This window comes from Apus apus, chromosome 5, assembly GCF_020740795.1.
Source record: "Apus apus isolate bApuApu2 chromosome 5, bApuApu2.pri.cur, whole genome shotgun sequence".
NCBI lineage: Eukaryota > Metazoa > Chordata > Aves > Apodiformes > Apodidae > Apus > Apus apus.
The window spans coordinates 14,855,918-14,881,316 of record NC_067286.1 but is presented as its reverse complement, the minus strand read 5'-3'; the positions used below and the strand labels follow the sequence as shown (position 1 = coordinate 14,881,316).

The 25,399-nt window shown below is 45.7% G+C and overlaps 1 protein-coding gene across 2 annotated transcripts in view; it reads right to left on the bottom strand.

The window, feature by feature from the left end:
* Positions 1-25,399, bottom strand: part of TMEM86A (transmembrane protein 86A) — a 526,280-nt gene that overhangs the window by 132,361 nt on the left and 368,520 nt on the right. The window lies entirely within an intron of this gene.

The following is a 25,399-nucleotide window of genomic DNA, read 5'->3' as shown; positions in this document are numbered from 1 at the left end:
TAATCTTTGCACCTGGGTTTGTGGCTTACTATGCATCAGGATTCTGGGATTGAGAATGTCTGGTTCCTCCAGTTGGAGCACAGTAGACTGAGTTCTGTTTGCCAGCAGGCTGTGTTCATTTATTATCTTGTATCTGTTTATCTCTCTACCCCTCCTCTTGGGCATCCTGTCTTTACCCCATGGTTTAACATGTTCATACTTAGTGAAAATCAGGGAAACATTAATTTAATCTTGTGTGAGTAGCTGGGTTACCTTTATTTCCCCATTCTTGTTTTACAATGACCCTTTTTTTCTTTTTTTTCTTTTCTTTTTTTCTTTTCTTTTTTTTCTTTTCTTTTTTTTCTTTTTAATTTTTTTTCATTTTCCTTTTTTCTTTTTTCCTTTTTTTTTTTTCCTAATAATTTTTTGCTTTCTTACTTGTACCTGTTACCTTTGTGATGTTTGTCTTAGTTTCCTTCTGGGATTCTAACTTTAGCTAATTTTTGCAATATCTCTTCACAGCTTTTAGGATGTACTTGACTTCTTTTGTGAGGTCCTTATCTTGCTATGACAGAAGGCCTTCCTTACTAATTAACCCCTTTGCCTTCCTCTACCCATACCAGTCTTTCCATCTCTCTTTTGTCTGGGGATATCTTTTCATAGAATCATAGCATCATTCACATTGGAAAAGACCCTTGGGAATCACTGAGTCCAGCCATCATCCCTACTCTACAAAGTTCTCCCCTTATTATAATTATTATAAAGACCAGCACTTCTACCAAAGAATGTTTAATATAATACCATATCAGTTGCAAGGCTAGATGTGCTTTGTTCCCTGCTGCTGCTTGAGCAGTGAGTGATGCTTGTGATGCTTGTGAGTCGTGCCATGTCAGAGGAGATGGGTAAGGAAGGGGAAGTGGGGAGGAGCTGAGTAGGCCCTGATGCCACACGAATGCGAGGAACCGTACAATGCAGCCCTGTCGTGCTGCCTTATGCTGTGTTCTCTGAGGAGCTTGTTCTAACAGAAGTCTCAAGGATGGATTAGGTAGTTTAGTTCTGCATCCCTGGAATCTGCATTGACAGTGGCGTCATATGAATGGGACTCAACACCTCATCCAGTGTTCAGGTTCCAGACTTCTGGTAGGATGGACAATGAACATTTATCAGAGTTGAAGATGAAGAAGTAATATTTTCTCCCTATAAATATTTTACTTATTAAGAGTTTAAATGTAAGATAAGAGACTTTTAAGACAAGACTGGATGGATAGATTAATGAGCATTTAAAAAATGTGTAACTAATGAAGAGCAAGTGTGATTTTACTACTGTCATGGTGAGACCAGAGTTCCTAAGAGATAAGAATGCTAGTATTGTAAGATTGTTCCTATCCTGTGATTCAGGCAAAATAAAATTTGACATGGTTTTCAGGGTATAATTTCCAATGAAATCTTCACTTTCTTCTGTTTGTGTTGCTTGTTACTGAGAACAGAACCAAGACCAAATCTCTGTTATTTGTAACAAAAGGCATCAGCTTGCCCTTAACCGTCTGGTGCCTATTCAGATACCAGAGGTCCTACCTTTAGTAGAGCAGGCCAAAGCAAGCTAACTAGGATGTTTCAAAACCATCCTGGTCTCAGCGTGTCCTCAACAGTGATAAGCAGATCAGAAGCCTTGTTTTATTAGGAAATAATGTCAGCCTTTATTATACCAGTATTCATTCACCTGGGTTATGAAACTGAGAAGGCTGCGACTGCCATTTTGTTCCTTTTGTGTGTCCTTTGTGATCTTAGTAGCAGCAGTAGATGCTCAGGAGAACAGCAGTCATCTGGCATGATTGACATTGATTTTCTGCCTCAGAGAGCTTCAATGGGAGAAGGCTCAGAACAACACAAACAGAATGGAGTGAGCAAATTAAGGACAATTTCTTGCACTTGGAATATGGAGGCCAAGTCTGGTTTGGTTTCTTTTAAGTGATTGACTTTGATTGTAGGGATGGGGCTGACTTTCCTCACTTGTATATATAAGGAGTTTTATTCTTCTTTTTCCTCTGCAGCTGCCTTTCATTGCAGTAGTGGGAAGTGGTGCTGGCAGAGTGATGGGAATGTTTAAAATGCAACAGGGTCTCTTTGGGGAAGCTTGGCCCTTCCTCAGCCTGCTTTTCCTCTTTTCATATTAGCTGTCACAGGTTAAACACGAAAAATAGAGCAATAGAAGCTGCTGAATGGGGAAACATTTATGGTTTTATTCTAGGAGGAAAAGGAGGAGGATTTCTACTGGCCTCAGGTGGCATTTGGTCAGGCTTTGCTTAATAACAGAAGGAAGCAATGCCACATTCTTATTTAAACAATGTGTTTGTCTTTAAACTATGAGATACCTTTATCACAAAAATCAAGTCCAGAGACAGTTACACAAGGTGAGTTCAATGTGTATACATCTTGCTATTTTCAATAAAACATTTACAAAGCCTTAGTAAATTTATTTCATTTTTTTTGCTAATATACAAGAGGTTTTACATGGTGATACTTAATTTCTACATCTGCCATTTGCTCAGGTCCTGGCTCATGACAGACTGTCAAATCTGATGGTGCTGCTGGGGTGAATAATGATGCCAAACCATGACCTGCACATATTTCCTGGTGGAGAAGGATGTGGGGGTACTGGTTGAAAGCTGGAGGAACATGAGCCAGCAGTGTGCCCAGGTGGCCAAGAAGGTCAACAGCATCCTGGCCTGTATCAGAAACAGTGTGGCCAGCAGGACTAGGGAAGGGATTGTCCCCCTGTACTCAGCCCTGGTGAGGCTGCACTTTGAGTACAGTGAGCAGTTCTGGGCCCATCACTACAAGGACATTGAGGGGCTGGAGCGTGTCCAGAGAAGGGCAACAAAACTGGTGAAGGGTCTGGAGAACAAGTCTTATGAGGAGCATCTAAGGGAGCTCTGGTTGTTTAGTTTGGAGTAAAGTAGGCTGAGGGGAGACCTTATTGCTCTCTCCATCTAACTGGAGGGAGGCTGTAGCCAGGAGGGGGTTAGTGTCTTCTCCCAAGTTATAAGTGATACGATTAGAGTAAATGGCCTCAAATGGCTTCAGGGGACATTTAGACTGGATATTAGGGGAAAAAAAGATTTACTGGAAGGGTTGCCAGGCACTGGAACAGGCTGCCTAGGGAAGTGGTTGAGTCACCATCCCTGGAGATATTTAAAAGATGTGTAGATGTGGTGCTTTCAGACATGGTTTAGTGGTGGACATGGTAGTACTGGGTTAATGGTTGGACTTGATGATCTTAAACGTTATTTCCAACCAAAATGATTCTGTGATTCTATTTGCTGTATGAGCTACAGCTCAGCTAGGAGGTTAGCAGTAACCCAAAGCTACCACTGATGCTGATTGGCCTTGGAAAAAGGTCAGTGGAATCTCTCCACTCTACCCGAGATTTGAGGTCTAATTTGCCCCCCAAAAATCGTGTTATTTCCATTATGATCAGTCCTGCTTTTGCTTTGACATCAAGGGCTTTGCTTTCATATGATGTCAGTGTGTGGGAGAAAGACCTGGCATTAGATATAGCTACATCACGTTCCAGTCATGTTTTTCCCTTTGATTTATTCTGAAGCCTGAACAACTTCCTCTAGCTTTAATGGCTCCATTTTTCTGTTGTAAAATGGGAAAGGTCCTTATCTACAAACCTGATGGTGGTACTGTAGGGATTAGTTAATTATGAAACACTTCAGCTTCATAAAGCAAAATGAAAATTAAGGAAGTTGTTTACCTAAACCACAGAGGCCCGGACCTCAAAATGGAGCAGCTTGGCACCAAAAGTTTGGTATACTCTGCTAAATTGTGAGCATCAGAAAAGCTTCTTGCAATTTCAAAATACTTATCAGAGTAAGATACAAGAACCTGGTTCATATTCTGACAAAAAAAATAAAATCTATATTTGGTGTTCTTCAAATTTGGACAGTATACCCACTTCAAACCATTTGAAAGGACTTCCTAAGAAAACTAAAAGCTAGAAGATGAGTTCCACCTCGGCTTGCACTAATGGGTAGACACATCATGAATCAGCCATGGTCCATACACCTCTGGGTGCCTCTCTTGGCTGCTTCCATGCACGCATGCTGTGCTAAGGCTGCTGGTATTACAAAGGTCCAGTGCCTTTGGTGCTTCAGCCCATTTTTTCTTTGCACTGTCGTGGTGGGGGAGGGGCTAGCTGATGCAATCCTCATTTGCGGGTATTTCTACATGTGTTTCTACAACCTATTTTTAAATGTGCACTAGGGTAATATATATGGAGACCTGTCTAAATAATTGTCAGTTTCTGAAGATCCCAGATTTCTATAATGCCTTTTTGTCAGATGTATGTTTTTGATGGCAAACTGTTTTCAATACTCAGAACTTATACCCATGTTTCTTTTCCCCTTTAAAGGTTGGTTATGATTGCACATGTAACATCAATAGATGTTGTATTCAGTATAAAGCTAAAACTCTTTTTCTTGCAATGAAGTAAAATATAACTGTATTTCTTGGAATAGCTTCCTAATTCATCACTCCAGGTAGCTGGACTAAGCAGAATGTGTGATTTTTGTCGTGCTTCTCTAAGGAAGTTGTTTTACTCATGGAAGCATGAGTCACTGTACAAGATTCTCTAAGCCAAACCCATTCCCTTGATGTCGCTCTGAGTACTTACTCATTTACTTAGGGACTGCAGGAAATGGAATGCTCAGATCACACGGTCAGAGAGGGATGGAAAAGTGCTCCAGTGGACAAGGGCGAATATTCAGTCTTTGCTTAACAAATTTGCAAAGATGTCTCAGCCAGTTCATAACCTGCCTCCTGTTGACTGTCAAGAGGAGTGGTAATTACTGCATCCTTACTGTTATCTAACTTGTTCTCCAGTGCCTGGCAGGTTGCAGTATGCAGAGACTTAACATAAATTATAGTAAGGAGCTGGAGGGATATGAGAGGAGCACTGCAGGTGGTGCCACTGCTACTTGCCAGTTCAAGAGGGCAGGAGGTTCAGCAGCAAAAGGTCGGAGGCATGTCCCTGCACTCCATCTGCTGCAGAGACCCCCTTGCCCTTATGCTAATATTCATATTAATTCTGCAGCTGTCAGTTTTGATTTCCCCAAGATCCCTTCTCAGCACATCACATGCCAACAAGCTGGTTAGCTCAGGGTAAAGAGCTAGAGAGTCCTGCAAATACAAGTTTTTACTGATTCAGACCGTTTGGGACACAGTACACTTAATGACATAATATTGTCTCCCCTATGGAGTGAGATACTTTTCTAGCATTTCAGTCCTTACCTATCTGGGCAACCTTCTGTGTATTCACAAGGGTAACAGGTTCTGTATTCTCTCCTATCCAAAAATCGCTGTGGCCAAACTTTAATTTTTGTGTATCAAAATTCCAAGCTAATGTTGCTGGAAACTCAGTATCCTATGCTTGAGACATTACTGGGCCATACAAGCACTGTAGAAAGCTAAAAGTACATCTCAGCATTACAGACACTCAGACCTGGTGGAGGAACTTCCTGCCCTGCCTGCTCTACAGAAACAGTGCACAAAAAGGTGTGAATTCATCCCTTTATCTCTTCCATCCATTTAGGAAGCAGGAGTGTCACAGTCTGCAAAAGGAAGCTCTCACTGCAGCAACATAAAGTTACAGGGTCAATTAAGTCCTAGAAGCTGAAAATAATTTGGTCAGTGTTTCCATGAAGGGCACACTTCAGCATGCAGGATACCTCTCTGAAGTTTTTACTGAAGACATCAGTGCTATAAAGCATAACTTTTCAACTCCTGACATTTTCTGGAGCTTGTAACTTACAGGTTAGTTTCTGCAACTCTTTGTGGGTCCTGGTGAATAAAACCCAGTTCTGTGCCTGGGAGACAGTGGAGTGGAAAGGACAGAGATCACAAGATAATGACATTCTAGTTTTGCCATCTCCTTTTAGAGCCTGGATGCCTCCCAGTCTATCCCTCATCTTGGTGTTCTCAGATGGTCAATATGAAAAATGTGTGAGCCGACAGAAGAATATGTAATAATTTATTATCCATTCCTTGGAGAAAGAAGATGAAGTTCAGCTTGCAGTTCAATGAACATACCAACAGAACGGAAACAGGTAAAAAGTTGTTTTGATTTCAGTCCCCACACTTGAGCCACACCTGGTGCTCTTTAAAAGAGCTGCAGCTGGTCTGGCTCAGCCCTAACACAGCAGTCTCGAGGGGCAACTTTGGCCTGTGCTGCAGAGTTTGACTCTTCTGCTGTTCTCAGATGGGAAAGGTGACTTTGCTGTTTCAGCACAAGGTACTCTTTTAGATTTTGTTTTTGTGGTGGTGGTTGTTGTCAAGTCTGTGGGTGAACACAGAGCTCTGGGAGTGTGTGGGGGGACAACTGTGAAAGAAAGGTACTGTCTCTGAGAGGTTACCAGTAGAGTTTTAAAATACTGTTTTTGTCATATGTACTGCCAGCAGAACGTACTGCTGGAGTGGATGTGGAGCTATCTCCCAGAGGAAAGCTGTTGCCTTATCTCTTCAAAAGTTCTGCTCCATGGGCTTTGAATGTATTTTTTTCTGTTTAATTTTGTTTTATAAACAGAAGGTGGCCAAGGGAAAGACAGGCAGTGTTTCCTTAATGACTGAGTTTTCCTAGCTTGTATTGTTAGGGGTTTATACCCCCTGTGCTGTAGCTGTATGTTAGTTGGCCACTGTTCAGTGGCCTGCACTTTTCCCAGGCTTGTGTGTTGGTGCTGGAGACCTTAACCCAGTCACAGCAAACATAGATCTAAGCCCTCAGGTCACATGCAGGTTCAAAGTACAGCTTGGCAGGAAGAGGGGTGTGATTTCTAATCCTTCTCAAGAAGTACCTCTTTTGTGATCTTAATTTTTTTCCATTCCTTTTTAAATTTTAAGTGCCTACATTTCCTAGTTGAAATGTGATATCCTGCACCGTGACTCAGTACCAAAGGTCTAAACCATGGCAGTGATTCTAAAGGAAAATAAAAGTGGACAGAGAGAGCTACAGCCTGCGTTGCTAACATGCAGTTATCATCTCCATTATGCAGCCACAGTTAAATTGTTAGTATTCTTCAATCAAATACCAAGCTGAGCATCTCTGTCAGGCACACATCTTCCCAGTGCAGACACACTGCAGTTCTCAGCAAAGAGCTCATCAACTCAAGAGGCAGAACAAAAGAAGGAAGTGAAAGTGGAAGCAGAGTAAGGCAGAATAATTGCCAAATATGGTGCTTGTCTTAGTATGCTGTGTTTTTCAAGAACGTTAAGTGAATACTGACCCTTGTCTCTATCAATTAGTTCAATTTTCTTATTTACATTCAAATTTTAAATAGAAAATGAAAGATTGCTGGTTGCCTATGGACTGCTAATGAATAATTTTCACAATGCTATACCAAGTGTGGTGTTTCTGGCTTGTGGTCCCTCTCTTCCAGTATGTGGACAAAATTGCACAAGTGTTTAGCAAATATTTGCAGGTCATGGCCTTGTTATTTTGCAAACTATGAAGAGTCTTTTTTAAGGAGGTGGATGTTAGGAAAGGGAACAAGCCACCTGACTTTTAGCTCCTATTGGGGGCCATCCTGCTACTTGCAGAATCTGTAGCTTGTCCCTTACAATAAGAGGAACAGCATGCCTGTGTCCTGGGTGGAAAATGCAAGGTACACCATTTCTTACGGGCTGTCTCCAACCTTGTCTTGTTTTTCTCATGACTTTATCCAAGTTTAGTTGTCTCCCTACACCCTATGCAGTTCTGGCCTTAAGAGGCAATATCCCAGTGCAGGTACCCTTTTAAAAGATGTCAATATGATGAGAATGCATGGTGCTGGGAGATAGTGTTGTGGATTCTGTGTGTGTGCACATGCACCTGTGCGTAAGAGCTGGATTTCTGGATGCTGGATCTCCTGAACGCTTCACCCACAACATATTCTCTGTGTCCTTTCTGCTAGTGATACACAATTTCTGATTCTTACATTCTGCAGTCTGTGTAGGAGTCTTTCTGAGCTTGTGGAAGATTTTTTATGTGTAATGCTGTGATGTCAGAAGGGAAAAGATACCAGCATGTTTTATCTTTTGCTCACTGTGTGAGAGGGAACAATTTTTGGAGTGGCAACAGGGATGTGCAGTCCCCTTGGTCTGTGTTAACTCCTTGCCACCTGCCCAGCCTTTGGAGCAGGTTCCAGGGCAGTGGGTCTTGCCCATGGCTTCCCTCAGCCTCTGGACTGGAATGTTTGCAGACAGGGCGGTGCCAGTTTGGTGGAAGAACATCAGCTTTAGAGTTTGTGAGACACAGGACAGACCAGAGCCCAGGTCTCTGTCAGGAGGTGACGTGGCATTTTCATGTGTTCAGACAGAAGGAGCTAGGTCTGTTGTTTTATTTATGGAGCATCATTCTGTTTGTGTGTTTGGCTGCTATCCCAGTGTTCCTTCGTTTTTAATCTCCTCAACTGTTTGTGCCCCTAGAGGGGCACAATAAGAAAAAGAAATCTGTTTCACTTTGAAACTCTGGAGCTAAGTAATATTTGTGTCTCTAGTCTTGGTCTTGAGAAGTGAAGGCAGTCGAAGGCTGAGGGTGCTCAGGAAATTTTGGAAGGTTGTGGATTAGGATGTGTCACTTTTTCTGTTTGTGTATGTTTAACACTTAACACTGACTATATGTTCCTTGGGTAATAATCTCAGTCTTGCATACCCTTTTAAAATATGCTCCCTTGCAATGACAACATCTGGAGATTCAGAGTCAATGGGGTGTTAGGTTATGGAGATAATTAAAATGATAATAATAATAATAAAATCTCTGTTACATTTCATATCTCTTAGGCAAAGATTACTGAGGACCAGCTAGTTCAGTGCATGACCTCTGTAAGAGTTCTTAGGCATATAAGAGCAGCCAAATATAGCTCCTTGGAAGGTCAGGGAAGGCATCTGCATGTGGATAGCTTGGCATTTTTTACCTGAAACATCTTTATGTTGTATTTTAAGCAAGGAAGAATGAATGGGCAGAAAACAGAATACCACAATGGACTTGGAGGGCAGCCTGTGTAAAATGTTCCTTATACATATGAGCCTGTACAAACTGCTACCAGCATTGGAGATTTTTCCATACATGAAATGGAGAAAGCCTGCATTAACTTCTAAAACATGCTTCAGAGACAGCCTATAGCCAAATAAAGCCTGGATTTGATCTTTCAATAGATGAACAGCAGCAAAAGGGACCCTTAAGTTTTAAAATGGAGCCACAGGCTTATGTCCAAATGTTCCTGACTGACCCCAAAGTCTGAAAGAAATTTCAGCTTGTCAGACTGAATGTTTTCTTTCTTTTGATAACTGCCTGCTGAGACAGTTTACGAGAGGCTTTTATAGCAAATCCTGAAGTCAGAGACACTGCAGAACGATTTAATTATTGAGTAGGCAAGAGCTATGGTGAGAGGGAAAGGCTCTGTTTTTCTCTGTAATCTCCCCCCGCCCCTTCCTGCCCAAATCCCTTTGGTTAATCAGGTTATGTTTGCCCTATTTGTCTCAGGCAGCAAGCAGAATGTAGTGTTGCTAGAAATGGAGGAAGGGAAGGAGGAGAGCAGCATGCTTAAAGGAAGAGTGGGTTGAGGATGCTCCAGAAATGAAAGCTTCACTTTGGCAGGGTTCCCGAGAGCACAGCAGGATGCTTTTGGGCTGTGGGATGTCACTGTGACCTGTCACACTTGCTGACATGCCTGATCTTGCATCCCACGTCATGTGCCAAAGGACAGCCAAGGGACCTTCTCTGTCTGTGCTCAGCCTTGGAGGCATTGGTGGTCTCTATAGCTAACATCTCCCTCCTCAAACACCCACTCAACAGTCTGTTCAGCTAAGAGCCCCTAGGAGGGAGTAATTGATGTCCCTGGGGACTCACGTTCTGCCTGACGTTTGCCTGAAGCACAGAGGTTAATTCCGTGGTGGGCAGCGTGCGCACGCAGAGCTGAATGTGCTGCAAGGTCTTGTGCAGCCACAGCCTCTCTTGCTGCGTTCAGCCACTTGGACATGTGGCTGTGAGCCACAGGAAAATAGCACAGATGGAGCCGCTGAAGTAAAATGCAGCTAAGAGAAGCAGAGAGCCAGCACACACACACAGAGCACTGCTGGCCTGTGTGCTGGGGAATCTGAGTTTCCTTCAAGTCTGGTGATCCTGGAATTAAGCTCTTAGTGTACTGAAATTCGGGGGATTCTTCATATGGTTGCATGCCTTGGAAATGCTCTTATCTGCTACTACTAATGGGCTAGGAGACTGAGGTCCAAAGCTCTCTTGTGGCCACTGGCTAAACCCAAAGCTTGCAGCTGAAACCGTTCCTGAAATGTGAAAAATTGCTTGTTCTGAGGCCTGGGTCTGGGCAGGCTTAGAAGAGTAGGGTAAGTCTTGATGGCATAATTAAGTGCAGTGATTTGGGTGGTTTTGTGAGCACAGCAAACAATTCAAAAGAATGTAGATAGGCAGGTTGGCATCTGCATTCTGTATTTTTGGGGTTGAATTTATCCAAAAGCTTAAAACCAAACCTTTCTAGACCAAATAATAAAACTTCAGGGAGTTTATATGTAATGCTGCTTCTCTAACCCTCTGATCCTGGCTCAGGATCAGTTGAATGTCAGCCTATGCTCGAGTTTCAGATTTGCCAGGAAATGCCAAACCACACAAACATTGCCTAATTCAACCTACTGTGCCAGCTTCTTTGCTTGGATCATGGTGCCTTGTTCCTTTGAGACACATGTATTAGAAAAGATTTTTAGCTCTTGGTTAACAGTGCGGATGAGAAACGTTTTTGTAGCTCAAAGCCAGGTGAATGTGAAGACATTCTTCCAAAAGCATAAGCATCAGTGAAAGCAGACCTGAGCTAGTAACTCTGGGAGCTGTGACATGATTTTACATGTTTCCCAGCACAGAGCAGAGCTAAGTGGATGGCCACAGGCTCCTGTTCCACAAGAATGAAGACAGGCAGGAAATGAACCGCCAGAGACCGTTCCCTGGCAGGAGAGAGCTGTGGGAAAAGCAAGGTGTAGAATTCCCCGGGCTGTTGAAGAGCCAGGCTTTGCAGGTGCCTACAATCCACGTGGGATTCCAGGTGCTTTGTTGCCACCATGCAGTACTCGCTGGCAAGCATGTGTTGCGGTGCGTGCCCAGAGCTTGCTGGTGCCCCAACATTCTGTGCCACCACGGCCTGGCTGCTGTCCCTGTGAGGGGCTGTGGCCAGCACTGTGTGTTCCAGCAGCTTTGCTGGGTTTGAGCCTCCTCTGTGCAACTGGGTGGGGAGGCTGAGCTGCTCCACAGAGCTGCCGTTTGGGTTGGCTGCAGTGGGTGGGAGGGGACGGTGGCAGCATCCCCCTGCCCCACTGCAGCCGAGGGGCGTGTGGGGGGGAGAGGGGAGAGCCGTGCTGAGCAGGAGCCTGCCCGGCAGGGACCTGCCGGGTTTGCGTGGGCAGGAGGGAGCAGCTGCCTGGTGGGGGAGGAAAACGGTGCGTGATGTGGCAGCCTGGAGGCTCGGCCTGGCACGGAGAGCTCTGCGTCTGGCCCGAAGGCCGAGCAACAGCGCAATCCGCAGAGCAGCTCTCACGCCTTGTCTGCAGGTTAACAGGAGGCTTTTGCTGCACCTCTCTGATACTGCTGGGTAAAAAGGTGTCAATTGCACAAATATATAAATCTCCTTAGCCACAACCTCCCCCAGAGTAGATTTAGGCTCCCAGAACTATGTGACTGGCTTAAAAAATCTGAATTTACCACCTGGTGTACTTCTCATTGTCTTTCTGTCTTCTAAAAACCTGAATTTCTGTATTCAAGAGTCTTTTGTTTTGTTTCGTTTGTTGTTGGTTTTTTTTAAATAGGCCAGGAGCTATTTTTTTTTTTTTTCTGTTTATTTCAAAGTTCTAGGACTCCACAAAGTGGAGCTTTAAGGAAAGCTGCAGAGGTTGCTCACATCTAGTAGCACTGAAAGGAAGCAGAGAGGCAAAATCCTTAGCTGAGGAAGCAGGCCAGGAGGCAAGGCTGGAACAGTAGCCCCATTGTTTGACTTCTGCTGTAGCTGCTGGGTATGGCTACATGTCAGAGGGAGCTGCGTATTACAAATACATGGCTCATGGTGTGCACAGTAATCAAATCATGGGGTAATTACTAGACCAGCGGGAGAGGTGTGCGAGCAATGTAGGTTGTTAAATTTATTTTTTTTTAATCAGTTATCTCAATTTTGAAGTTCAGAACTCTGCTCTTACTATTTGGTTTTAGATGGAAAAGAACTGTGACATTTAGACATCAGGAATCTTGTTAATACCTGCCTCAGTTTTAATGGCTGAAAATTATTTTGATAGGGCCAGTGGATATACTGACTTCTGCTCCCAAACAGTTAAGTTTTCAACTATTGAAGACACTGGACATCTAAAGCATTGAAGGTCTGATTCTGCAGAAAGTACTGTGTCCTGGTCTGAGCCACGATTAAGCCAAGTGTCCTTTTACTGATTTTTTTTTTATTATTATTTTCCTTCAGTGAGCTTTATTTTAACTAGTAGCAAAGTGTCCCAGCTTGGACCGATAATGGTGGAATGTTCTTCTAACTGCTGGGTCTTCAAGGTTGCACCTTCACTCTGCCAGCTCAGACACTACGGGGAGATCTATGACACCCCTGTAGGAGGCTGAGTTAGACAGACAGTAAAACTGGCCAGAGATATTGCATTCCATGTATCTAGGTAAGCTCAGAGGAAGGTCAGAGATCCCAGAAGAAACTTCCTTCCTGCTTCTTCTTCCCTTCTCTTCCATCCATGGCCGGCGTCTGGGGAGGACTCTGTCCATCCATCACCATCAACCCCTGGGCTCGAGCTCTCCTGACCCTTATCACTCTGCTGTGTCTTTGGCAGAAGTCTGGAACTTTTCAGGACTGTTCCCAGCTCAGGAGATTCTGCAGGAGTTGCTGGGGGTGGAGGGAGGCGTGAGGCTCTTGCACATTCCTGAACACATTTGTATGTAATTGTATATATTTTCTGTTATCATTAGTGTTTAATTAAAGCTGTGTAGTTTATTTTTCAATCCAGCAAAGTCTTTCTCTTTCTCTCTCTCCTTCCCTACCTGGGTGGGAGGGGGAGGAGATTGAGAGCATTGTTGTCAAACTGAGTCAAATGGTGACAACAACTAATTGGTGCCCAACATGGGGCTCGAGCCTGCAGCGGTGAAGGCTTCGTCCTGGCTCAAGCCAGGCATACTGGTACAAAATACCCTCCTAAATCAGGGCACTAAAAAAAGATACTCATTAGAAACATCAGTATGACAGCATGGGATGAATCTGGCCTACAGAGTTCTGCAAAAGATCTATAGGGCTGGAGCTCCTTGACTAATAGGATAATTCTGATCTAAAAATCTCTCATCCTTTCCAGTGCTGTTCTACTGAATATATGACAAGGAATTTAGGGAGTGAGGAAAAAAATGTTAGTATTTTTAAACATAACAAATATTAAAGTCTTGGTTCTAATGTGCAGCTTGAGATATCCTACAGAGATCAGGTTCTTGGAAGTTGGATACTTTGTGTCTGGACAGCCAGTACTTCCTCTAAATCCAGCCTTTTTAAGCTGTTGCACAGTGTGTGTCTGAAGTTTGTTGTCCCCGGATTTACTTAATCTGTCTGGAAATCTTGAGCAGGGCAATAAACTGTGTATTTCATATGGAAACTTGAATGCAGATGTGTGATGAAGCTTGTAGATGCTTAATATTGGCAGATACATTAAATAGTTTGTTTCTAGTACTTAAGATGCAAGTGGCTTGCTTGTGGTAATGCAGCTTTGAGAAGTTATTTATGTGTCATGTGGACACAATTGCTTTTCATAGTATTTGTGTCCTTTTGAAGATATAGTACCTTCCAGTTTCTCTAAATAGAGCATAATCATTGTTGTCTCACTTGATACATAAATGTGAAAAAGAAAACTTGTTTTCCAGAAAGTATTGGTGACCTGCCCAAGTTACCTGAAAATGCCTGTAATTTCAGGCTTGTAGCTGGACTGAAGGTATCATTAAAGTCCTGCTGTGAAAAAGGTTGCACAAGGCCTTTAATAGGGAAATTAGTTTGAACTTTGTGCAGACGCCATTTCCTGATTTTGTGTAACTTGCTATTATTACATGCAAATAAAGGGGAGGAAAAAACAATTACTCAAAAGTAAGGTCAATCATTGGACTCTGAACTGCTTGATATAAAGGCTGCAGACATGCAAAAGATGTTTCAGGGTTAGAAAAGATTTGCATTTGCAATTCTACGAACTATATGCACCTAATGAGCCTGATAACTATTCTGGGAGAGGCTCAGAAAAGTTACCATCCATGTAGCAGTGGCACTTCTGCTTGGGCTCCTTCCATAACCAACCAAGAAAAATTATTCCTGGATTCTTCTCCTTGGATGGGTTTTCAACCATTGTCATTTTGGAGATCCTTAGAGATGTGTGTGGATCCTTGCACTGCAAATGGAAGATAATCTTGCTTTACCTGAGACTTCTTGCACATCTCTCATAATTAGCCCGTGGACCTTCAGTGGGCCCAGACATGACTCCTCTGCAGCTGTGGTTTTGTCTTCTGTGAGAGTGTGAAGGAGCCCAGCTTTGACAAGCTGAAGTTAGCCTCTGTCAGTAGCCTTCCTACTTCTCATCTCATCCACTCCATCTGCTATCCTTAACTATGATGTTGGAAGTCAGCAAAAATTTAAAAAAAAAAGAAATTAACCAATCCCTCTGGAACTTCTTGCTGGAGAACAAACTGGTGTCAGTGGCCTGGATCCAGTGACATTTTTAATTATTTAGATCACATATTGCAGATAATGCAGAAAATTTATGTTTGGGAGAATGTTCTCAATTTTAATTTGAGTTAGACAATCCTCTCTTCTTTCAAAAGTTGGATTCTGACTAGGGACAGCTGAAGGCCTGCCTTTGACCACTGGTACTGCACTTTCTGCCTTTCTGATTACATACATGTAATCAATCTTGTCAGTTGATGGTAGTCTTGGGAAATGACACACCTAAATGTTGACCCTGGTTTTTTTTTCTTCTCGCTGTTGCGTGGCAGATGCAGATTCCGTAACAGCTGTAGAGGTTGGGTGTGCAGCTGGCAAGGCTTGGGCCCTGTGTTACCCAGTTAGGCTCTTGCTGAACCAAGTCAGTAGGAGGGGTGGCCCCAGGGTTGGATTTTTAAGGAATCAGGAAGTATTTTAATTCTGCTGTATCCGGTGGGTGTTAGATGTGCAAATATAAACCAGGTAGGTGGGGGAGCTGCACAAGGAGCTTGTGGCTGCAGCTCATGGTGCTGCTGTCTGGATGTGCCACACAGCTCTCACTGCCACCAGGATCCATAGGCCTGCTGCGAAGCACACTATGGCTGTTCCTGACCCCTGCTCCTTTAAAAAGGACGGTGCTATCAGCATGTCAGTGAGCTGAAAAACAGTAATATGGAGTATGATTCCACTTTATTCGTGTGAGTTACTGCAGCTAGCCCAGGGTTTCCTGGTGCTACTGTAGGAACAAATTCAGGCAGGAGCTTGCCCTGTTGCTGCTGGGAAGAGAAAGCAGAAATGGGGCTGAGTAGTGAAGCCTTGGAGTTTGCAGCCTGGTTTTGTTTTGATCTCGTCCTTTAGATGAATTAAAGACATTTATTGGACTGGCAGTGGTGCTTGGCTCAATCAAATTGATGTTTTGCACAGCACTGTGCCTAGCTGCATCTGCTTTAACAAGCTGTGTGCAATAAATGGGCTCAGATATTGATGCTCAGGACCTGGCATCTACTCTGTATGTGTGCTGGAGGTTTTGCTTCTGGCTAACTCTAGTCTAGTCCTCTGGACTGAAACACACTAGTGTCTGGAGTTCATCTCTGGTTTAGTTTCAGACCAGGGAAATCTGTTTGCCTGCTCCGAGACTGCCTCGTCATCTGAAAAATGCTTGGTAACCAAGAACACCTGGGGTATTTTGCTTTAAGAATTTGAGATGTGAATAAAATGATAACAGAGCCTCACCTGGTCCCCAGGAGCTCCGAGCTGTATTGTGTAACACAGCAATGTGTGCTCTAGGGGTGTCTAATTATAGCATTGCCTTCTGATTTCAAATGGACCCATATTTATTATTTAGAAGGGGGCACGGCTGGGGAAGAGTAATACTGAAATAATGTCACTTGACCTTGGGCAGCAGCCTGAGTGCAGGAGCTGCTGGCTCTGCTGCCAGTGCAGATTGGTGGGGCAGGGAAGGGGCAGCCTTGTAGGGCAGAGCACAAAGCGTCTGTGTTTGAATGCAGGGGTTCTGGGCACGGCCGTGCTGCATCCCATAGGATTGAACAGGAGTCTGACTAGGACAGAAACTAAATTGCTGCTTTCTGCTCGTCTTTGTGAGCTCCCCATCCTCATTTCTGCGTGCTTTCCTGTGGTGAAAAAAGCATTGGGTAGCCCTCCTCGGAGACATGAAGCGTGCTGCTCCTCCCCACTCCCTGAGTCACACTAACCATGGATTGAACCAGGCTGGCAGGAAGTCGGCCCTGCTGTTTTGTAACATGCATCTTCTCCATCTGATGCTGCTTCCAGAGGAAGTTTTTCCTGGCCACAGACAGGTTTACTGCTCCTGAGGCTGCCACATCCAGTGCTTCTGCAGACAGGGGTTTCTGTGAGCAACAGGACAAATTAGAGCCCTCACACCTGGCAGGGACCTGGTCCTGGCTGCATGATGCCAGCTGCAGCCTGTGTCTTGAGGAGAGCTCTAAGTCCCCAAAGCTGCCCTTACTGCAGCCCAATCCAAGCCAACACCAGCTGCAGAGGCACTTTTGGGTGCTGGGGTGCCCTGCTGCCCCTGGGTGCTGCGGATTCCCCAGGAGTGGGGCTGCCCCAGCGCTCTGGCTGCACCCTGTGGAGCTGCAGGCAGGGGACCATGTGTCTGGGCAGCGTTGCTGGCTCTTCCTGCTTGCCTGCCCTCCTCCAAGGAACATGCTGTGTCTGAGTGTAGGCCAGGGCTCCATCAGCCTGTGTCATTCTTCACTTGGGTTCAGCAAACAGCTGCAGTTTGTGCTCGGACGGTGTGGTGTGCTGAACTTCCTGAGAAGCAGCTCTAGCAGTCAAAGGGTTTTTTTCTGCCTGGTCTCACAGTGTAGTCAAATAGTTACTGACCCCCATGGAGGCTGGACTGTGCTTTTAGGTCACCTCTGGTTCCATCCCAGGTGGCAGAAAAACTAGCTATCTCTTTTGTTTCCTCCCAGGACCTGGACACTGAGACAAGGAGCCCAAGGTAGAGTCTGGGGTTGGCAATGCTTTGTCCCAGCTCTCCTCCAGCTTGGAAACACCAGGGAGCTCTCAGGGAGGGGTCCTGTGCAAGACTGTGTGGGAAAGTGTCCTCAGAAACCAGGCTCCCTGCACTTAATGGGGAGGTGGTGATTAGGGATCAAGGCCTGGCTCTGCCAGCGGTGCTGCCAAGGAAGCCTCATGGCTCCCCAGGGCTGGTGGCCCTGAGGTCATGTTCCCATCCCAGTCCCACAAAAGGCAGTTACTTCTGCAGGAAGGCTGGGGGAGCAGAGGGGTGACAGAGCAGCTGTTTTGCTTTGTCTGCTGGTAGAGCAGAGTAAGAACTAGACATCACTACCTGTATGACTGTCACAGTAAAGCAGGGGCTGGGAATCGCCAGCACCAGTGAATTATTTAGAACTGCTCAGGGAATGGGCACTGGGTTTTTTTTTTTTTTTGTTTTTATTTTTTTGAGGGAGGGGTGTGGGGTTTTTTTTCTGCCCCTACATGATTGGTATGAAGGGTGCTTGGCAGCAAGTCAGCCTGCCAGGGGTGGGGCTTGGTGTGTCTGAGCAGTGAGGTTTGAACCTGCTGTCTGTGGAGACTCTTCAAGAGAGAGATCAGCACAAAGGAAACTGCTGGCAATCCCTGCTTTCCAGCTGGGATGTGCCTTGGGCTGGCTGTGACCTGGGATCATTCCCCTTTCTAGAAATAAAGGGGGATTGCCTGTCTTCTGTGATGTATGGTCTAGAAAATTAGAATTCTAAATCTGAATGACATGAAGTGCTTGTGGGGCGGGGAGCATAATGAAGTGGAGGGATTTTCTCCCCCGGGGAAAAAATGTTGCCCCTGGGGAAAAAATCTCTCCCCTTAGGAAAGCTTAAATCCCTGGATAGAGATCCAAATAACTCTAGCTGAATAAGGGCCTCATTTTGGTTTGGATCACAGCTCTGACAGCTGGCTCTTATTCTGATTTATCATGCTCGTGTGATGGTGTTTGCTCAGTCTAAAGTAGCGATTATCACCTGAGAATGGTTATCACAATATGTAGTAGTGACTCCTGTTCTAGCCTTTGGACTGTTCTGTGTGTTTGCTTTTGTTAAGATAAATTGAAGAGCTGTGCCCAAGGGAGTGGCAAGCCATGAAGAATGACTGTTTCATTTCTGCAGCACCCAGGACCCGTGTCCAAGGCTGAGGTCCCTAAGAAAGCACTCCACTGTCAGTGGCTGTAAAACAGCACAAGCCAGTTTGGGACTTAGTGACAGAATTTGATATAGGGAAAAGTGGCTTTTCTGTGAATTGGAGTTAGCCAGAGGACTGGAAAGTATCTGATCTCTCCTGAGTTTTCAGTAACTCCCAGTGGATCAATGTAAATTCTAAATTATGGCAGGAAGTGCATTTGGAGTCCAACTGAGCTTTTTCCTTCCTGTCCCTTTTTTGAGGGACCACTCTCCCCAAAACTGCCCCTTGCTTTTCACATCTGTTCTACGCAGAGCAGTGTCACGCTCAGCCACTCAGCATGTAAAACCTGGAGAACCCCTTTTCTCCTTAGATAAGAGGTGCCAATGAGACAGACAAGTCTTGGGAGACTGAGTGAGCTCATTCCTTGTGGGTGGTCTTTATCAGGCACTCTTTTTGTTTGGTAGTTGGCCCTTAAATTACTAGTGACTCCTTAAATTACTTAAATTACTAGTGACTCCTTAAATTACTAATATAGTCTTAATTCCACCATTTTCAATCAGGAAGCCAGCTCCTTGTATTCCAGTTACACTTCCAGCCACTCTAACCACTCTAACCTGCTTCATCAGGGGCCTGACTTAAATACCTCTATCCAAATGCACAAAGCACAATAAACAGAAGTTAAGAGACCTGGAGGGCTGTGATCTTCTTGGCATCATGGAGACATGGTGGGATGACTCCTATGACTGGAGTGTTGGAGTGGAAGGTTAGAGGCTCTTTAGGAAGGACAAGCAGGGCACTCCAGGAGAGGGTGTCTCCCTCTATGTCAGTGACCAGCTGGAGTGATGGAGCTCCACCTGGGGATGGATGAGGAGCCAACTGAGAGCTTATGGGTCAGGGTTAAAGGGAGGACAGGGACAGAGGACATTATAGTGGGGGCATTATAGTGCTACAGGCCACTCAACCAGGAACAGTGAGTAGATGAGGCCCTTGGTGGACAGACAGGAGTAGCCTCATGTTCACAAGCCTCGGTCCTCACAGGGGACTTCGACCAGTCCAGTATCTGTTGGAGGCACAGCAGGGCATAAACAATGCAGGAGGTTCCTGGAATGTGTTGGTGGTAACTTCCTTCTCCAAGTGACAGAGGAGCCAACAAAGACGAGCTATGCTGGACCTTGTTCTTACCAGCAAGGAAGGGCTGGTGGGGAATGTGAAGCACAAGGGCAGCCTTGGCTGCAGACACCATGGAATGGTGACATTTAAGATCCTTCAGGCAGTGAGGAGGATGCACAGCAAGCTCACTACCCTGGACTTCAGGAGAGCAAACATTGGCCTCTTCAGGGACCTGCTTGGTAGAGTACCATGGCGTAAAGCCCTGGAGGGAAGAACAGCCCAAGAAAGCTGGTTAATATGCAAGTATCACCTCCTCCAAGCTCAGGAATGATGCATCCCAACAAACAGGAAGCCAGGCAAAAATGACAGGAAGCCTGCATGGATGAACAAGTAGCTCCTGGACAAACTCAAACACAAGAAGGAAGCCTACAGAGGGTGGAAGCAAGGTCAGGTAGCCTGGGAGGAATATAGAGAAATTGTCTGAGCAGCCAGGGATCAGGTTAGGAAAGCTAAAGCCCTGATAGGATTAAACCTGGCCAGGGATGTGAAGAACAACCAGAAAAGCTTCTATAGGTGTGTCAATGATAAAAGGAAGAGTGGGTCCTTTCTGGAAAGAAAAGGGAGACCTGGTTATGTGGGATATGAAGATGGTTGAGGTACTCAATGGCTTTTCTGCCTCAGACTTCACCAACAAGTGTTCAAGCCACACTGCCTGAATCACAGAAGGCAAAGGCAGGGACCAGGAAGATGAAGAACCACCCATGGTAGGAGAAGATTAGGTTTGGGACTGTTTAAGAAATCTGGAGGTGCACTAGTCTATGGGACTGATGAGATGCATCTGTGGATCCTGAGGGGACTGGTGGATGAAGTTGTGAAGCCCCTATCCATCATATTTGAGAAATTGTGGCTGCCTGGTGAAGTTCTCACTGACTGGAAAAGGGGAAATATGACCTCTATTTTTAGAAAGGGAAAGAAGGAAGATGTGGGGAACTACAGGCTAATCAGTCTTGCCTCTGTGCCTGGAAAGATCATGGAGCAGATCCTCCTGGAAATGATGCTAAGACAAATGGATAATAAGGAGGTGACTGGTGAAAGCCAACATGGCTTCATTGAGAGCAAATCGTGCCTGACAAAGCTGGTGGCCTTCTATGATGGGGCTTCAGCATTGGTGTGCAACTGATGTGATCTACCTGGACTTGTGCAAAGCATCTGACACTGTCCTGCATGACATGCTTGTCTCTACATTGGAGAAACATGGACTTGACAGATGGACCACTGGGTGGATAAGGAATTGGCTAGATGGTAGCATTCAAAGAGTTGCTGTCAATGGCTCAATGTCCAAGTAGAAATCAGTGATGAGTGGCATTCCTTGGGGGTAAGTATTGGGACTGCTGAAGTTTAACATAATTGTTGGAGATGATAGTGGAATTGAGTGCACCCTCAGCAAGTCTGTTAATGACACCAACCTGTGTGGTGTGGTTGACAAGCTGGAGGGCAGGGATGCCACCCAGGGGGACCCTGACAGGCTTGAGAGGTGGGTCCATGAAGTTCAGTAAGGCCAAGTACAAGATCCTGCACATGGGATGGGGCAATCCCAAGCACTAATACAGGCTGAGTGGAGAATGGATTGAGAGCAGTCCTGATGAGAAGAACTTGGGGGTGTTGGTTGATGAAAAGCTTCTGAGCTAGCAATGTGAGATTGCAGCCCAACTGTGTCCTTGGCCTCATTAAAGAAGTGTGGCCAGAAGGTCAAGGAGGGTGATTCTTGTCCTCTGCTTGGCTTTCATGAGTCCCCACCTGGAGTACTGTGTCCTGTTCTGGAGCCCCAAACAGAAGAAGGACATGAAGCTGTTAGAGTGAGTCCAGAGAAGGGCCATGAACGTGATCAGAGGGCTGGAGCACCTCTCCTATAAAGACAGGCTGAGAGGGTTGGGGCTGTTAAGCTTGGAGATGAGAAGGCTCTAGGGAGACCTTAGAGCAGCCCTCCAGTACCTAAAGGGGTTAGAGGCAAGCTGGGGAGGGACTTCTTACAAGGGCTTGTAGTGAGAGGACTTTGAACTGGAAGAGGGAAGATTTAGCTTAGCTACTAAAGAAATTTTTGACTTTGAGGATGGTGAGACACTGGCACAAGTTGCCCAGGCAAGCTGTGGCTGCCCCATCTCTGGTAGTGTTCAAGGCCAGGTTGGATGGGGCTTTGAGCAACCTGGTCTATTGGAAGGTGTCCCTGCCCATACCAGCAGGGTTGGAACTAGGTCTTTAAGGTCCCTTCCAACCCAAACCATTCTATGATACTTGTTGTGCTTGGTACCATGCTCACCTTACCACCATAACCCACAGTCCTGAAGCTCTTGTTTAGAATCACTGCAGGATGTGCAAAAAAGATTTCATGGAGCCATTTGGTTGCCTGAAGGGTTAGGAAGGCAGAAAGCTCTTGAGGGTTTAATTCCTGAGCTCTGCATGGCAAAAGGAAGCATTCTGCTTTTGGTGACCTAATGTCTCCCCACAGGGCACGTTGAGGGCACCCAGGTGCCCGTGCTGTGCAGCTGTAAAGCATTTTTCATATTGATGTGCTTTGTGTGGCCTGTTCTGGCAGAACAGGATGCTGGGGGCTCACTAGCTGGGACCTCTGCTGCCTGCTTCTGGCCGTGCCATCTTTGCCCCCGCTGTGCGCACACACCTGGCAAAACCAACCAGCCACTGCCAGCGTCCCTGCTTGTCCCTCACTGCTGCTGTTTCACTTGGTGATCAGCTCGTAGCTGGGAGGGGAGTGTGGTGCCCGTGTGAGCAGCAGGCAGGGGAACCCTGCCTGGGGTCAGGGTTTGTCAGCTAGGAAGCATGTGGCTTTCCAACTTGGCATTAGTTTCCTCAACTACTATCTGCAGAAGTAGGGCAAAGGGAGAAGAGGGGAAAGTGCTTACAGGGAAGTGGCTGCGATGGGGCTGTTGCATCTGAGTTGTCAATTCTGATCATGGGACATGCCGTATGTCAAAGGAAGTTATTATCAATGCCCTTTTATCTGGATCAGCCTGTCAGCTGTGGGTGGAGAGGCTGCAGGTTAGGTCAGGGAGGAAGCTGTGATTCATGCGACGGGCTGAAGTCCCACCTGAGGCCAACACGCCTTGCGCAGGACCTAGGAGCAGGCAGCTCCTGGCCCAGGAAGTCTGGTCGTCTCTGGCCAATTCCTTAAGTGTCTGGGTCTTTAACAGAAGCTTAAGCTTGAGCATGCTCAAATCTTTCCCTCTGCAGCTTGCAGCCAGGGTCCTGTTGAAGAGGTGCAGTTGGAGGGTGGAAAAGGAGGTGTCCTGGTTTGACCCAGCAGGCGGCTAAATCCCACACAAGCCGCTTGCTCCCCAGAGAATGAGGAAGAGAACTGGAAGAGACTCGTGGTTTGAGATAAAAACAATAATTGAGATAAAATATAATCATGCTGATAAGAACAATAAAGTATACAAACAAGAGATGCTCATTGCAGCTGCTCACCACCTGCTGACCAATGCCCAGCCTGTCCCTGGCTAGTGATCCTGAAGAGGGAAATCCCAGAAGACAGAGACACTGCCCAGATGACTCTCATCTATATACTGAGTGTGATGTTGTGTGATATGGAATATCCCACCGGACAATTCAGATCCATTGCTCTGGCTATTCTCCCTCTTAGCTTGTACACATTAGCAAAGCATGGGAAGTTGAAAAGTCTGTGGCTTCTTGGAAGCAACTAAGGCCATCGGTATATTATCAGCATTCTTCTCATACCAAATCCCATACTAAATCCAAAACACAGCACTATTTTAGTTACTAAGAAGAATATTAGCTCTGTCCTAGCTGAAACCAGGACAGAAGAATGTAAGTCCAAAAGCAGGACACCACTTTCCCTTATGTTTGAGGGGATGAAATGCACAGCTGTGGGTGTATGCAGATTGTAGATTGGCAATGTATGTAGATTGGCAGCTGATGCCCAGGAAGGTTATACAGGAGGGATCCAATATTCCCAGGCTACAAGGTGCTTGGGCATGGTGTTGAGGTGTGGTGAAGACAGCATTGTGCCAAAGAGGTGATGGGCAGTCATGTGGGTGAGCACAAAGGGCAGGAGCTCACTCAAGGAGGCTGGTGCATGGAAGCAAAAGATGTCGGCAGTGTTTGAGGATGCTTCTGCTGGGTGCAGTAAGAGTCATAAAGTGACAGCTTGTCATCTTGTGCCCAGGAATGAACTTGGGTTGGAAGGCAGTGGAGTGGGGCTGTGTGGATGCTAACGTATTGGAGAATAAAAGTCTGTCCAAGTTTAGCTGGTATTTGTGGGGAGCAGGACTGCCCTTCAAAGCTTCAGATGTAATTTATGGTTTGTGAGGGCTGTGGGTGTGTTTGTGACAAACCAGCCTTGTCAAAGGGGATCTTGGCAGGCAGGAAGGACAGGGTCTGACTTAAGTCCAGGGCACTTTTTCCTGGAGTATATGCTGCCACCTGAGCTACTGGAGTAGTTTGGCTTTACAAGGATGAAGGGTGTGTGGACTCTTCTGGGGGGAAGAAGACCAGAGGGCTGTCAGTTTTCAAGGGGACAGGGATGTTAATTGTGTGGGACACAGCACCTGAGGGCACATGGGCTGAGACAAAGCCAACAGAGCTCCAGCTGCATTCTTCAAGGTCTCTATCACTGTAATGGCCTCTGGCTACCTGGCTGTGATCCTAAAGCTGCCTGGAGGGCAGAGTAAAGGTGAACTGGCACTGCATGGCCTGATGGGAAAAGGGGGTGCAGACTGCCCAGGGGCTGGGTGCACTGGTTTGCCCTGGGTCTGGACTCTGGTCCAGGCTCTCTAGCCAGCACACACTGCTCCTTCAGCCTGATCAAATGCTCTGGCTGCATCTCACACCTCTGGGTCTTGTGTCTTCCATAGCTGACAGTGCAAAAGAGCCTAAAAATGTCATTCTCTTATCAAGGGTGTTATTGAGGAGAGTGGTGAATTCTCTTGCTCTCAGTGTTATGGACAAGGACTTGGATGTCTCCTGGGTAGATGATATGTTCAGAGTTAACTGAGGGGAACTAAAGTGTCCTGAAGAAAATCCAGGAGACTGGGTTAGGTAATTTAATGTTTCCCCAGGCTCTACTGCAGGAGCACATATGCCATTAGTTAGGATGGTTTATGGAGGATCAACGTTAGAGGTCACCAGTGATGTCTGATCGCTCATCAAACTGAACTTGCAGTGTTCCCTGTGGATGGAGCTCCACCCCTCACTGCAAGGTGAGGGAGAGGCTGGAAACTGGCTGAGGATATTGTGGCTCACGCACTTGAAACTGTTGCTATACAAAGACTCCAAATCCACTTAATACACTGCCTGCAGATCATAGGGATGCTTGGCTAGGCTCTTCCCTTCAATAAGGGAAACAGGATGGCTGATGGAAAACTGGGTATTAAGCTTTCTTCTTATCTCCCCTGCTCACACAAGTGACTTTCTTGATAAAGCAGCTGTTTGATAGTTTTGGCAAAGGATAAGGTAAACTTTCTAGCTAATAACAATACCTTGTGATACAAGTTGTAAAGATGCAGTTACAGTATAAATAAGGGAAAATAGTTGTAAAAAAGCATCTTAAACAAAGGGATAGTGGAGAAAGCACAGGGGCTTGGTCAGTGTTTTGTCACATTGGGAAGCTGAAGATCCTAATTTAGAGAGCTGCTCATGAGCGTGCAAGAAATGACTTGTAGGAATGGATCCAGTGGAAAGATGTCACTTCCCATCCTTGACTGGGGTAGAGCTCTTGTTGAGAGAGAAATAGCCCCGCCTTTTCTGTGGTGCATCCAAGTATTTTCATCTGCTGAAATTCACAGGCTATGAAGAGGCTGAGCCAGTCTTGTGTTAGTATCTGCTTTAAGTTATCCTCTACTACAGCAAAGCTTGGATTGGAA